General features: G+C 37.0%; 1 protein-coding gene across 4 annotated transcripts in view; it reads right to left on the bottom strand.

The window, feature by feature from the left end:
• The window catches only part of LOC138937728 (kinesin-like protein KIF26A), a 317690-nt gene extending 313091 nt beyond the window's left edge, over positions 1-4599 (bottom strand). For all 4 annotated transcript variants that reach the window (XR_011447562.1, XM_070304263.1, XM_070304264.1 and 1 more), the window contains exons 1-2: positions 4230-4599; positions 3412-3958 (exon numbers count right to left, since the gene is read on the bottom strand). The gene's annotated coding sequence lies outside the window, so the exon portion shown is untranslated. The remainder of the gene's footprint in view (positions 1-3411; positions 3959-4229) is intronic.
• Between the last annotated feature and the right edge of the window lie 10525 nt (positions 4600-15124).

Genomic DNA, 15124 nt, shown 5'->3' with positions numbered 1-15124 from the left:
AACTTAAATTTTGCTACACCACAATATCAGACTTCGATCATTTATTTAACTATATACTGTCATTGAAAATTTTTATTTATTCACAATATAATCTCTTAAAAAATTTTGATATTGTAGAAAATGTGATAAATACGTCTCATATCTCTCTAATTTTCGTATATATTATTCTCATTTTATTTTTATTTTCCTTTTTGGTAAAATTTATACACATATATCATTTCATAGCGGCTGCTTGCAAGGGGTCTACTTGTTAAAAAATATGTACACCCCAGAAAGCCACGTGGTTCTTGCGGTGAGAAATATTACTTAAGTGCGCGAGCGGCTTAAGTAACGTGTACTGCATCTTTTAGTGGCACATCTTGGCCGAGTTTTCCAAGCAACGTTCTTTAAAAGCGCCCATTGTTAACATGGCCAAACATTAATCCGACCTGGACCGGGGTTAGACGCTCAATTAGAAAATTCCTCGGCGAGGTGAAAAGTCGCGAAAAGAAGACCAACCTCTGTTTCTAGTCGTCTCATCTTGGAGAGCTTCTCGCCGTACTCAACGAATGGAAACTCCTTCGAGAACAAGCAATTCGTCTCTGCTCTTTCTTGCGCTTCTCTCCCAGTGTCGTCTCAACGACATTCGCGCGACTCACAGTCGTCTCGCTTTCAACACAGTCTCGGATTTTAAACGAAGACCGCGAAAATAGGAAGAGAGGCACGGTGAAGCGCCTCGCTGAAATTAGAGTAGGACCTCCCCTAAATCTGAAGAGCTTGGTTCAGCGCACTCATCAGCGATACGACCTCTCCAATTTTCGCCGGCTCTTCTCTATACCGTGTTTTCATCCTCCCTTCCCTCATCCTTTTCCTATCATCTCTCTATCATCTGCATTCGTTTCCCTATCTTTGCCTATCGATTACTACCGCGGTACCACTATTCCAAATAAAGCCACGATAAAGTAATTAATTGCCAGTATGTTTTATATAGTAATTTTTAGTGCATTCTCCAATAAACTATGTATGTTTCACAATATATAGATGTTATATATTGTGCCGAATATTGCATTGATAAGGAGTCGAATGTATTATATTAGTACAACTATACATTGCTGTATGCTACGTGCAATGAAGCTGTATACTTCAAAATAAATTATAATAGTCTACCGTATCAATTATCCATGATTATATATTGTGTCTCACATATTCCGCATTACTATTTTGCTTCAAAATAATCCGCGAGATATGTTATATCATGTAAAATATTACATACCTGATGTGACATTAAATATATCTTGTAACGAGTCATGTTATATCCTCTTATAATTGTTTATGCACTTTGTAATAAACTAACTTGTGATATACTAACTAAAGATATTTTGAAATAAGTTCACGATAGCTTACTACGAATATTCTTGCGGTTAAACATAGTTTCGAATATATTCCGCTTTAGGCTATCTCGAAAGTTACCAGATGTTCTTTATACTAAGGCATTTCATGAAAAAAATGTAATAAATTATATATATAATAATTCAGATATATATATATATATATATATATATATACGTCGTCATATAAAAATTACACCGCTCTGAATATGTTTTACCGAATAAATCATTTTGCTTCGAATATATTTTGCGATATGTTATCTATTACGCCAAAAAAAAAAAAAAAAAAAAAAAAAGAATCTGTAAAAAATCCTATAATATTTTATTGCCGTAAAAAACCATTCCATGAGCGAAATATATTTAGTACTAAATTATTTCGATAACCGATATTGCTTGAAATGGGAATCGTGACAAATTTTGCCTACGGCAAAGTAATTCCTGTGATTTTCGCCCGAATATAATTTGCAAAAAAAAAAAAAAAAAATTCTTCTCTTCTAAATAAATACTACGTTCAATATGCTATGTCGATCGAATGCACTACTATGCTTTAAATAATCCCGATACGAATACAGCCAATGCGGTAAGCAACCTCGGCTCGAATATATTTCGCATACATCACGAACACGATCGGTAGAGCGGAAATGCAAGCGCAATTAATAGAACGGCTGGAAATATTCCGTTGATATGAATCCCTCGTTATACCGTGCATTAATTCTTGCCGCTCCTCTTTCAGCGAGGGGCAAAGGGAATAGGGGGGAGGAGGAAGGGGGCAGAAAAGAGGAAACACCGAGACATCACGAGAGGACGGAGCCGGCTGCTGCACTCCGTGTACTCGTAGCGAGTGACTGCACTCTCCAAGATGTTGACGTTTAAGCGCCTACTTGAAGAGGTGATCTTCTTCAACGAAATCGTGTCGCATTTTCCTGACCTTTCACGGAAGCTGCGCCAGACTAACGATCTTTTCGTCGAGTAGCCGAATACACCGTATCGTTTTTATCTCGCGATGCGTGCTACATTTTACGACAATGTCGTACCGCTGATCGCAATTAAATTCGTTGCGATAGATTGAAATTATCTTTATCTAAATTTTAGTTTTAATGCGCTCTATTTCGATTCATAATATTAAATAGTTATGGCGTGCAATATCATTTAATATTAATATTAATTAATATCATTTAATATTTAATATTAATTTACGATAAATGTGTCATGTAAAGCCCGAATTGAATAATTTTTTAATATAATTTAAAAAAGTTAAATTAAAAAATCAAATTTTATCATAATATTTAAAAAATATATATAATTCTACTTTTTTTCCTTTTCTCTCTCTCTCTCTCTCTCTCTCAACGTACAAAAATATACAAATAAACGTTTGTATACGTTCAATCTTTATTCAATTTTTGCTAAATTTAGTATCAACATATTCAATAGCAAATATATGAATATAATTTGTTATTAATAGAATGCAGAATATCGGGACATATATTTGCAATCTGCATGTATTATTAATATCTCTAGGAATATCTATTTTATATTTGCACGGTATCTATTTGATATCACGTTATCACGTGACAAACACATAGATTGCATAAATGTGAATATTACAATCCTATAATTATAGCAATTATAGAAACGTTATATAATTGTGCCGAGCAATATGGCTGTTTTGAATAATCCGATAATCATTAGAAAAAGCAGATATTATACGCATGACAATTCCGATATCGATATAATGTAATTACGGAACGAAAAAAGTGAATGAAAACGTAATCAACCGGTATTACGCAATATTAAACTAACACTCTGTCGAATTTTAGTTAAAGATTTATTGAAATTAATATTTATTAATATAATTATTAAAAGATATCTTATTTCATGAAAATTTCGATAACTACTACTTCTTTTATACTACTGCTTTATTTTGAATAATAAAAATGCAAGAAAGCATAGCCGATATCGATTCAATATCTTAAATATATGTAATACATATAAATCTTTGTCTAAAATTGAGCGTGGTGTTGCGTAAAAGATTTTTTCGACTCACCAGAATTCGCTGACTGAATGTCGTCGCAAACGTCGAGCCCTTTAGCGATGTCCACAGCACGCTGCTTCATGATCGTTCAGATCATTCGCCTCCTTCCGCAACACTCTCATCCTGTGCGGGCGCATCGCTGGAGATCCTTCGACAACTCTCACGTCAACCGGTTAGCACACTCGCGAATTTGCGATCGCCGCTTCCGCAAAATTATCGGAGCGTGCGCGCGATCCCGGCCGGTCTGAAGACGGCGGGAATTCGAATATGGACGCCCGACGCTGTAATACAACGGCTCGCTTCACGCGGTTCGCGCGATCCTTTCGGAATAATTTAACGTAACGCCCCGAAATATGCGACGTAACTCTCGAGATCGCGTAGAACAACGAACAACTCGCGAAAGTCTTCCAAATAAACGCGACGTACTATTTATCCACTCGAATGTTTATATCACGAAACGCGAATAATCACACGAAAATCTCGAACCTTCGTATTTCGAAACGAACGATCACACGAAAATTCCGAATTTTGATCTTCGATGCGTGATACGTTGGCCGTTCTGTAATTGGAAAAAAAAAATCAGGTTAGTTGAAAGTACGATAATAATACGATTGATAGTTGTTGGTGCCATCTTGATTTTTTACGCGACAATTCGCTTTAATCGACGGAATACAATTGGATAAAAGTGCATTTTAATGTGCTCGAATAACTCGTCAGTTTCATCGCGAGGGTAGCACATACATGACGAAGTATAATCGCGAAGCGAAAGAAATCGAAAGCGTTCCCCGAAGGGATTTTCTCAAAGGGAAAATCTCAAAATTATCCAATACCTTTATCGTACGTTGCGTTCCGATGGCGATGCGTCCCCGAATGACGACGAACAACTTCACCGCCAACACAGTCACTGCAACTTCGCGGGTATCGTCGCGTATCACGTGACACTCGGAAGATAGCCCCGCTTTTTCCCCTCGGGGGAATAATCCGACGATTGTCGAAACTCGATCAAGAAACAAACGTTTCAAATTCGCTCGCATTCGAGTCGTACGCGAAAATACGTACTATTAACATCGATATCGTGACGCGAGACCGCGAAGCCCGAGCGCGCAATGACCGCGTCGATCGCGATTTCGCGGGCTTCTTCTCTCTCCTCCTTCTCTCCGCGACGAGAAAGAGCGCCGACACGTACAAGAGATGCGCGCGTTCTGGCGGCTGCGCGTGTACTACACCACCGCTCGCTGCCTTATGTGCTCCGTTCCCCTTCCCAAATATTCTCCCACCCCAACGACCGCCGTATCCCGCGACACGTACGGGACTCTATACCCCGTCTCGCTCTTGTTGTGTTTATCTCTCGTTATTGTCTGACTTACGCACGCGGCCCGTCTCTATTTACTATCGATATCCTATATTTTTTTCGCAAATTCCTTCGACGCCGAGCCTACTGTGTACGTGCGTAGTCGCGGCAGACACTCGATCGCGAAAATAACTGCTTCGTGATATGTATAAATGAAAACGAAAAGATTATCTTTTATCCTTTACCGTATTTCCTTTACGAAACGACGCGTGAAAGAGAAACATACCTGGAGCTTTTTCGGCTTGATGCACAATTTCGTTACACTTTATTTAGCGTGCTAATTGACGTCATAATATCGGTTATAGAAAATATCTGCGGGTTCGAAAATCTAGTCATCGGAGTGTAACAACGTTTGATTGACCAATCGAGAGCGAAGAATTCCTTTCTCCTGATTGGTCGATCGAATGTTAATCTATCCGAAATAGGTTTTCGAACGCAATTATGCGAACGTGACGTGTCTGCGAAAAATTCAGATACGCGTCAACTTCAAACCGATGGATGCACGGTCGACGCGACGCGATACGTTGTATTTCTGAGCATCGTCCAAGCATCGATCTAATTAACGTCGTGTACCACGATTAATCGAGAAATTAGCTCGATCTTTATTTCCTGGCCGCGTGATACGCAGTAATATTATATACCGAGGTATTGATCATATACCGGATTCGACGACTCGATGCGAAGTGAGAGTTTACAAATATCGAAGGACACACGGTTGATCGCGATCGCGAATATTAATATGACGAAAATTCAGCAATCAATTTGAAACTTTAAATACAGTGTATATAAGATTCTCTCCCGACTCGCGGAAAGTGTTGAAGGGAAGAGCTATGTGTTATTCGACGAGTGACAACAAAAGGAACAACAAAACAAGTATGTACCGGCCGGTGTTTATTTACATATTTGTATCTGTAATTTTACATTAATAACGATTGAGATATATGTGCTCGTAATCTTAGAAATTGTATTTTTATTATGGATTTGTGTGCTCTTTTAAAAACAGAGCAAGAGAGAGAGAGAGAGAGAGAGAGATGGCGATTCAACTGATAAATAAAATAGTTTATTATATTTCTGTGTATATATATATATATATATATATATATATATATATATATATAATTGCTTATTTATTATAAAAAAAATATTTAATTCTCAAAATATTTAAAAATTTTCATTCTTTATATTGAATTTATAGATATATGAAATATATGTAAAATATAATATTAATAATATCTTTATTGCGAAACTTAAACTGTTAATATAACGTAAAGGAACCTATTTGTTAAAATAGACAATTAGTTTGATAAAATGTTTACACTGTTATATACAGTAATCTTTCAACAATTCTAAAAATATAAAAATATTTTCTTGTTCTTAATATTTTTTTTTAAGAAAGTTTTTTTTTTTTTTTTAACTCTACATTTATTTAATATAATTAATATATTACTGCTTTTGTAAAAATTTTATTCCGTGATATTATATTGAAATTGCATTGTAAATTTAAGAAACGACAATAAGATACATTCGTTAGATTAGCATTACCTACGTTTATACGATAACGATGTACAATATATAGGTACCTCGCACGAAGGGTCTGTTACGTGACCTCCAGATTTCCCGCTCGAATATCATCGAGCCTTTCCTTTCTTGCATACCCAGACCCAGACGTCTCGACATGCATTTTACACACATCTGCGCGGAAAAACGTGAATCTCGTCTCGTCTCACGTCAACGTAAAACGCGCTTTGCAAGCGGTCGAATCCCATGTAAAATAAATTCTGCATCCACGTGTGATTTTCCGCAAATATCACTTATCGTATTTTCTCGATTTATTTTATTCGCGAATACGAGAAATTGTTTTTCAATAATAATAACTTTTACTAACGTTACAAAAACTTATGTTACTCTATATCTGTTATTTAAATTATTCAAAACTAATGTAAGATTGATAATAATAAAGAAATGCGTTTCATTCTCCGGTCTTTGTACAAGATAAATGTTATTTTTGATTAAATTAACGTCTCTTTTTAAATATCATGAAATCATTGATAAAAATCTCGAGATAGATTTCAAAAATATTTATTTTATAGTTATCTTTATTGCCGCGCGTCTAATAATTTTGGCAACGATTGTTTCCGAGTATAGCTGCGCTACCAATGCGCCGGCAACTTTAACCGGAGTAATAACAGAATGGAAATTACGAGATGCGATATGAAACCGAGCAGCGCGATAATCCCATAACGAAATCCGTCCGTAATCGAAAAAGACAATACGAACCGAGACCTTAAAGAGTCAACGGGGTTCGCGATATCCATGTATGTTATATATGGTATGCGAGAGCGGATATCACGAGGAGAGTAGCTGGAATATGTACCTAAGTGTATATCGAGTATCGAACGTGCCCTTGAGGGATATAGTACACGGCCGGGCGGGTAGGCTAAAGACGAGAAAGGCGATAGAAAAGGGGAGAGAATCGCGTAGAGATGGAGAAGGAAGGAAAAGGCGATCGAGATTGAATTATGGCTCGCGGCTTAAACGCCGGATTCAAATCGATCTCATATATCACATTACCTGACACCTTTATTCTCCTTTCTGCGGCCGCATCTCGCCTCCGTTCCCGGGACACCCTATTGTTTTACCTCTGTCTCGTTCCTTTGCTCTCTCGTTATTCACCGCGCACGCAACCAGATATGAACGTTCGCAACGCATATGGAATAATATGCGTTAAACTTTGAACAATGCATCTTGTTCGTGTTACACAACGAACGGATGATTAAGTATAGTGTGTATATCTTTCAATATCAATTTCAATAATTTCTCGACTTTGTTAATTTTTGTAAATTAACTCATTTTGCTTTTAACTTTAAGCTTGCGCGTGTATTTCTTTTATAAAATGTTTCGAAATATGTTATATTTGCACAGAAATCTTTATTATTCATATACATGTATGATGAAATCGCGCAATTGTACATTAAATTTTTATAATTTATAAGTTGATAGATAAAAAAAAATCGTTTTGCAATATTATTCTTTCTCGTCTCTCTCGACTTTAAACATTAATGAAAAAGCTCCATTTGACGACGATAAACTTGTCGTACAAAGTCTTACACGTTGCATTGCTTTTCTATCGAGCATGAAGTTTTAAAATCATGGGAAAAAGAAGAGTATAGATATATCTCGGAAATGAATGTGTCATCATATATCGGAGCCCACAGTTTTGTACTCATCGACGAACAGAAACAAAAGTTCACCGGATAGAAATATCGTTCGATACCCCTGTCAAATATAAACCTACCGTAACAAATGCCTCTTCCATTGTTCACGTACAGGCAAATACAAAATCTTCTTATTGTTAGTCTCTTGTCCCCTCCCACACACAGAATATATTTATATTATAATGTCAAATGAAAAATAAAAATTGAATAATAATAATAATAGTAATGATATCGAGTAATATATATAACATAATGCAAAATTTTAAAATAAAAACAGTGTAACCAAAAAGAGAATCCGTTAAATATTATATAAATATTTTATTTTATGAATGTATAATCTGATAAATATCCTTATCTTTCGCATATAATTTCTCGAATCTCATATATTATTACGTTGAATATTCAGAAGTTTTTTTTTTTTTTTTTCGGTTACATCGTAAATTATTATCGGCTACGATCAAAAGGATAATATGACGCTTTTACTTATGCTTTCATTCGCCGACAATAATCTTAATACTAACGCACGAAAAGTCGACTTATTATCAAAACTGATCATAATTCAACGCAATCACGCGCGTGAGCAACGGGCCAATTTTTCCACGCCGGACGCAGAAAGTACCGAGAAGAATTCGCTATTATGTTACAGCTGCCACCACCCACCACCCCCTTTCATCTCTCCCGCACGCGCGATAATTTTCTCGTGTTTACGGTCTGTGAAACATCCTATCGTTTTTCTTGCCACTAGGCACGAAAAAAGAAAAGTCCGTATTACGGAAACGCGAGAAAGGGCGGGCGAAAAATTGAAGGGAAAAGCATACGAGACTGGAAACATCGTCGATTGCGTGCGTATCCGCGCGATCACACGCTTCTACATTCGTGTGTATAAGTGTGACGCAGGAATCGGATCGGATTGCGTTTTAATCGGTCGAGCGCGTGCTTATCGAAAACGATCGACGAATCGACCAGATTTAACGTCAAACACATTCGGTTTACTTCTATAAATCTACTGCTTATATTATTCGAGATGCGAGTTTTCGCGCGAGTGACGGGAAATAAAATCGAAATCGATCCGTGTTCGATCTTGTGTTTCAATAAAGAGAGAAGGAAAAAGGCAAAAGGGAGAAAGAGAGAGAGGTCTTGAAAAAATATTTTATTGTAAAATATAAAGTACAAAATCGTACAAAAAATATTTATAGAGTACAATCGATATGACTCAATCTTAAAATGATGCGATTGTTAAAACGTATTATGTATTCCCTATCCGCTTCAATATATTATTTTCTCGTTGCAGTCGCGTTTTTATCACACGAGATTCGCGCTACATAAATGCATAAATATTAAATGCGCCCTAGTCAACGCTGTGTTTCATTTCCATTGAGACGTTTTATCGCTCTCTTTGCCAAGCGATATATCTAGAGATACTATGTTACATTACCGCCGCATACCAGGTTTACACATCGGTCGTATACCGTATTCCTTCTTATCTTTATGTTTTCCATACGATCTTATAAACCGGACCGGTACTGGAAAGGAGACTTCCTATTCTACATCCCGTTTTGTACTCTCTGGCGTCTATCCGGCAAATACCAGCGCGCGTGAATGAGTTTCGTTATGGGAAATTCTACAGTTGTCTCCAGTTGTATCGTCGCGTGGTAACGTTAGCGATGTCAAAATGCAGCTTAGCCGCATGAAATGCGGCCAGTATATGAGGACTGCATGCAACAAATATAACTCCCGTCTCCCGCTTAATACTGTCGCGAACTAAACACATGTTATCGTAAATGCAATTTCCTCAACATTGTTCGGTAATTCGCGCATTTTCATACGCAAGGGTGAACGCAATGCTCATCAGTCTGAATGAAGTCGTTTCAAACTTCTAGGCACTAAATACGTTTTCAAAGCTTCCGATGAAACATCGAATCGAGCCAGCTTGTTAGCTTCTAAAACAAAACCGCATTTTAAGGGTGCGTGATAAATAAATAAAATATAATAATATACATATTTCACTAACCGTGAAGAAGTATTCAAAGAGATATGCCTATGTTTACGCCGTTTCAACTAATAAATTTTGTATAATATACATTATCAGATAATGCTGATACAATAATCACATTGTCAAAATATCGTGTTTATTCGTGATCGTACACACACACACACACACACATACAATGCAATGCATCATAACTAATCATCGCGAGCACTCAGGCAAATCATTGCAACGATATTGCTGCTGCGAGCAATACTGTGAACAATCATTTATAACACACTGGAGAATGGTGAATAATCAGTCACAAATAATCGGCCGAGCAATCATCATATATATCAGTATATATTATTTGTCATGTTGTAATTACTACTCGAATAATTTCACAAACACAATGCTCGAACCCAGTTCGCGATGCAGCACTGATAATTCAATATAACGGCCATTGAATTCAAACAATTCCTAATGCCATAGATGTTGACAGAAATAAGCTAAATGCACCATCTTTAGAAAAAAGAAATCACTCACCTATCAAAAAAAACAATGGCAAATTAATTTCTAAATAAAAAAGATGCACAAAGAGAATCACTATATATCATAAAAGTAAAATGTTTTAACTAATTCAAGTAAAATATGAAAATTAAAGTAAATTAATTCGTGACACAATTAAACTTTTTAATAGAATAAATTTAAATAAAAATACAATCTCTCATAAAATATATATTATTTTAAAAATGGGAAAAGAATAAAAGAATTATAAAATGATAATATTCTATTTTCATTTTATAGTATATTCTATTAAAAATTCGATTATTAATCAATTATTTGATCTTTATTTTTTAATTAAATTATTTTATATTTTATTCTCAAAGAGATAAATACTTGTATATAGTATGTATTGTGCACATGTGTATATATACATACATATTTTTTTAATTATAGAATATTAGACAGGTTTTTTTTATTAGATTAGGATTCCCTGACGTTGTGCTATTTTTGAAATATTTTGTAGAGATTTTCACAACGCGATTTCTGCGAACTTTTTGCTCGATTCGCTGCAGTGGTTTAAGAAAGCTCGCGCTTTGCCGATTTTCTTACTCTCGAGTGTCCTTAAATTCTTGCATGGCCAGTGTCGTAATCCACAAAATACGCGTGGCGGAAAGACATTCGACAATTTAGCCAGAAACTAAGATTTACACTGAGACTCTCTAATGACAAAGAGAACTAGGGAACGCGCGAGCTTTTTGATCGCGAACTCGAATCGTCGAGTTCGCACGGATTCTGCGCATTCGCACGCATCAATTCCTTCCATTTCGCCCCGAAAGGCTGACTTATCGGCGCGTTTTTTTGATTCCTCGCGTTTCGTTCCTCTGCTGTGAATTTTGTGGAGATGAATTGGAGTACGCATGCACGATCGGTGAACGAATATAATCCCGATTGCCGCTGGTAAACGTTGCGCTTTGATCTAGACAATCGAATAAACACAGTCGCGTGTCGTAATCGACGACTGGAAAGAAAAAATCTGAAATTGCGGAATAAAGTTTATTCTAAAAAAAAAAAAAAAGCCGTTGTGTTCGTAAAATTTTGCCATTTCCTTAATTTTAATCTACGCAATGCAAATAACACTCGGAATTTTTCATGGCATTTTGAAATCATAACATTTTCATGTAGAAACTACAATTTACATTGCAAAATAAAATATCTCTTTAAAATTCACAGAGAAATCTGGCATCTATGTTTTTTCCATTAAAATAAAACGTTGTTTAATCATATTTGAAGATTATAATATCCGCAACATTTTTTTTCTTCTCTTAAGTCGATATAATAATCTCGCGTATTAAGAATACCGCGAACCCTGCTTTCTCGTAATACGGATCATCTCAATAAGGATGATTATGAACGACGACTGTTTAATAGATCGAGCTTGGAGGAAAATCGTGCAAGTAAGTCCTTTGTCTCGCGCGATATAATGACGTGAAGGAGAAAATATAGCGGCAAAGAGACCGAACGAGAGCATTAGCGTTGCAGCGGCGCGACCCTTTACTACGGTTTTCGCTGTATTATTCCGCGCGAAACGGATGCGAGGAGGCATCGTTACGTTCAATGCAATTTCTCCGCGAGGCGAAAACATTATTCGTTGTTTTCGCCGGCAGGATCTAAAGGGGTGGATTGCGATGCTCTGTACACGACGAGAGAGCGAACAGCTCTCGACGAATGCACGCTCGGATGTCTGCGGTCGGAATTGCATCGTCGACTTTTTCAACTAGTCTACAAATTGCTGCCTCTCGAGAACGTACATACATACGTCGAGCGATTATACAAATTGTAGCTTCAACCCCGTATATCTTAGATATACGGAAATTTATATATTGACTTTTATTACGAACGAAAGAAATATCTATTTATAATCTGTTTTCTTCGGTTAACCTTATGAGTAAGAAATTTATAACTTCTTAAAATATTTTTATAGACTGAAATATACATTCGTGTGATCGCAATTATTTAATCTAACGGTGCTGCATCGTTCCACGAAGTGATCCTATATTCTAAAAAATAATTAATCTACAGCGATACACGAATATGTAATTATTCAAATTACACATTCCGCAGTGAAAAAATCTCTCGTAGACTAGTTCGCACGCGTATTTACAAGGCGTATGCCTACGTAGATCGAAATATTACAGCCAGGTTTGTAGCTTAGTACTAAGCTACCTGGGTAAGAGCTGTATCGGGTAAAGGGGTGACAACGAAGGTTGCCTTTGTTTGGCTGGAGTGCGCGCGTTTCACCAGCTCGAAGTGGCAGTAACGATGGGGTGAAAAGAGACAGAGAGACAGAGATAGATAGAGGGTGGCGATCTTACGTGTGTATGCTGCCCGCGCACTTCTGAACGCAACCCCCGAACGGAGTAAAAGAGAAGGAAGGGTTGAAGGGCGCGCGCACATATATGTACGTGTGTGCGTACATGCGAAATAAAAGGAATACCGCTACATGATAGACAGTCGGTGTCAGCCGTGTGTAGCTCTAACGTTTTATTTATCAACGCTGATGACTTCGCCATCCTCGTCTTCACCGAGGGTCGCGATTTTTTTTTCGGGGTGGAAGCTTTAAAAGAAGTCCGCTCGTCGTCGCAATCAGGATCGCAACCATGTCCGCGCATTCATGCTCCTGGTATTCTCTTGTATATCTACCCGCTACCCATTAGCGTTTTCGAGGATATTTAGATCACGAAATGTTGAATTGCGACTTTCGTCGTGTTAACACATCGCGGTCGAAATTTTCTTCCTCTTTTGTCACTCGCCGAATATTGACGCAAAAGCGCAGTTTGTAAAGGGGATGATTAAATTACACATCAAACAAATAGGCCGGCGGAGAGAGTTTGACGATAAGCGATCTCTCTCTAAATTTTACACGATGTGATATTTTCATTCCATTTCTTATTCATCTCATAATTCAAATTATATAGATATAATCGAGAAATTATTGTGAAAATAATAAATCATATATCTGTATTTCAAAATTTGTGATCCAAAGTTTTAATAACGTGATTCTTCGGGTATATCCTAAACTTGAATATTAACAGAAATCAAAAGACACTGCAAAGTTATTATTTTTAAATCGATCGAATTTCCTCGAAAAGCCGGTGGAGACTCCCGTATCGGCTCTCTCTTATTCCGCTTTGACGGAACTTGCATCATCGGGTTGCGATAATTCGCTGACATCTTGCACTTTTGCGATATATCCAACCATCTAGCGCGGCACCGCTGAAAAATATCGTCAAGACGACGTTGAAATATTACACTGTGTCACACCGCAAAAAATGCTGCGCCGTCGACGGTAATCTACCGCTGTCTCCGTACACGAGCGGCCATTCGTATTGCTCGCACGAAGAAAATACTAGCGCGGTGACATTAAATTCTAGGGCAGGTGGAACTCCGTCGATGAATATAGCAAACTATCCCGATATATCGCTGCATATCCGAGCACCGCATTATTTCTGGATGTGATATACGTTCGTATTCAACCGCGTGTGTAGCGATATATCGTTGTCTTTTAACTGATTTTTGCGATAAGCAAAAATATAAATTTCTGTAGTAAAACGGGCGTGAAATTAGGTGCGTTTACACACATAATTATTTCGATCAATAATTGCTTGATCGAGTTCTCATCGTGTAGCAACGATGTCTTATGATACTATAATCATCCGCCGTATACAGTTGTTGATTCTTGGCAATCTGCCAATGGATGCACGTGCGTGTAGGATATTATACTCGCGTTGTAACAAATTTATCATTCTAACTGACATGATATACCTACAAGAGAATCTTGTGGCATTAAATCAAATTATTAATTAATCTACTAATACTCATTTAAATAATATGTCCGCTAAATCCTTGATTATTCGAAATTTAAATATATTTTTAAACTCTTCTTTTTTCATGAAAAAAAGGAAAGATATTTAAAGCACAATCTTTGACAAAAAGACAACACTTTAAATATTATTAGTTATAAACAAAAAACATTTTAAAGTTATTATAGTTATAAATCGAAAAAAAATATTAATAATAATTTAATAATAAATCATTATACGCTATATTTTAATGAGCATTATACTGTTTAATATTCGATTATCGAGTCAATGTACAAACTTTTGAATAACGATATTCATCGTCTTACTTCAATTTTCGAAAGGGCGCATTGTACCTAATACATGCGTTATCGCGACGGTTTGAGGACTATCGGGAGTAAGTAGAGCGTGTCTCTCCCAGCTCGCGCAAGATATCCAGACGTTCGTATTGCTCCGGAGTGGGTTATCTCAAAGGCAACATCTCCATGCTAGTCACGGGAAATGACTCTCGCAATCTTTCCGCTGAATGCCGGTTGGCAGTCGACGCGGGCCGAGCGGACCTCCAGCAGATATTAAATGAAAACATCGAGGGGCAGCCTCTCTTACGCTTCCGCGGATCCATCTAATATTTGCACAGATAGATATCGCAAAGGAACCGTGTCTGCGGCTCCGCTCTTTTTTTTTTTTTTCCTTCTTTTTACCTTCTCGAGATACCGCGCAAGAAAGCCGCGTACGTTTGCGCTACAGAGGCGAATCTTCGTGAAAATTAACGAAACATAAACTTCCGTCCCTTATTTAAAACTTCGTGGTATAATTTTATTCAAAAACA

Source organism: Polyergus mexicanus, unplaced genomic scaffold, assembly GCF_030449975.1.
Source record: "Polyergus mexicanus isolate NDT 795.1 unplaced genomic scaffold, iyPolMexi1.0 SCAF_11, whole genome shotgun sequence".
NCBI classification, from domain to species: Eukaryota; Metazoa; Arthropoda; class Insecta; order Hymenoptera; family Formicidae; genus Polyergus; species Polyergus mexicanus.
The sequence above is the reverse complement of the archived record's forward strand: the minus strand, read 5'-3'. Positions and strand labels throughout refer to the sequence as shown.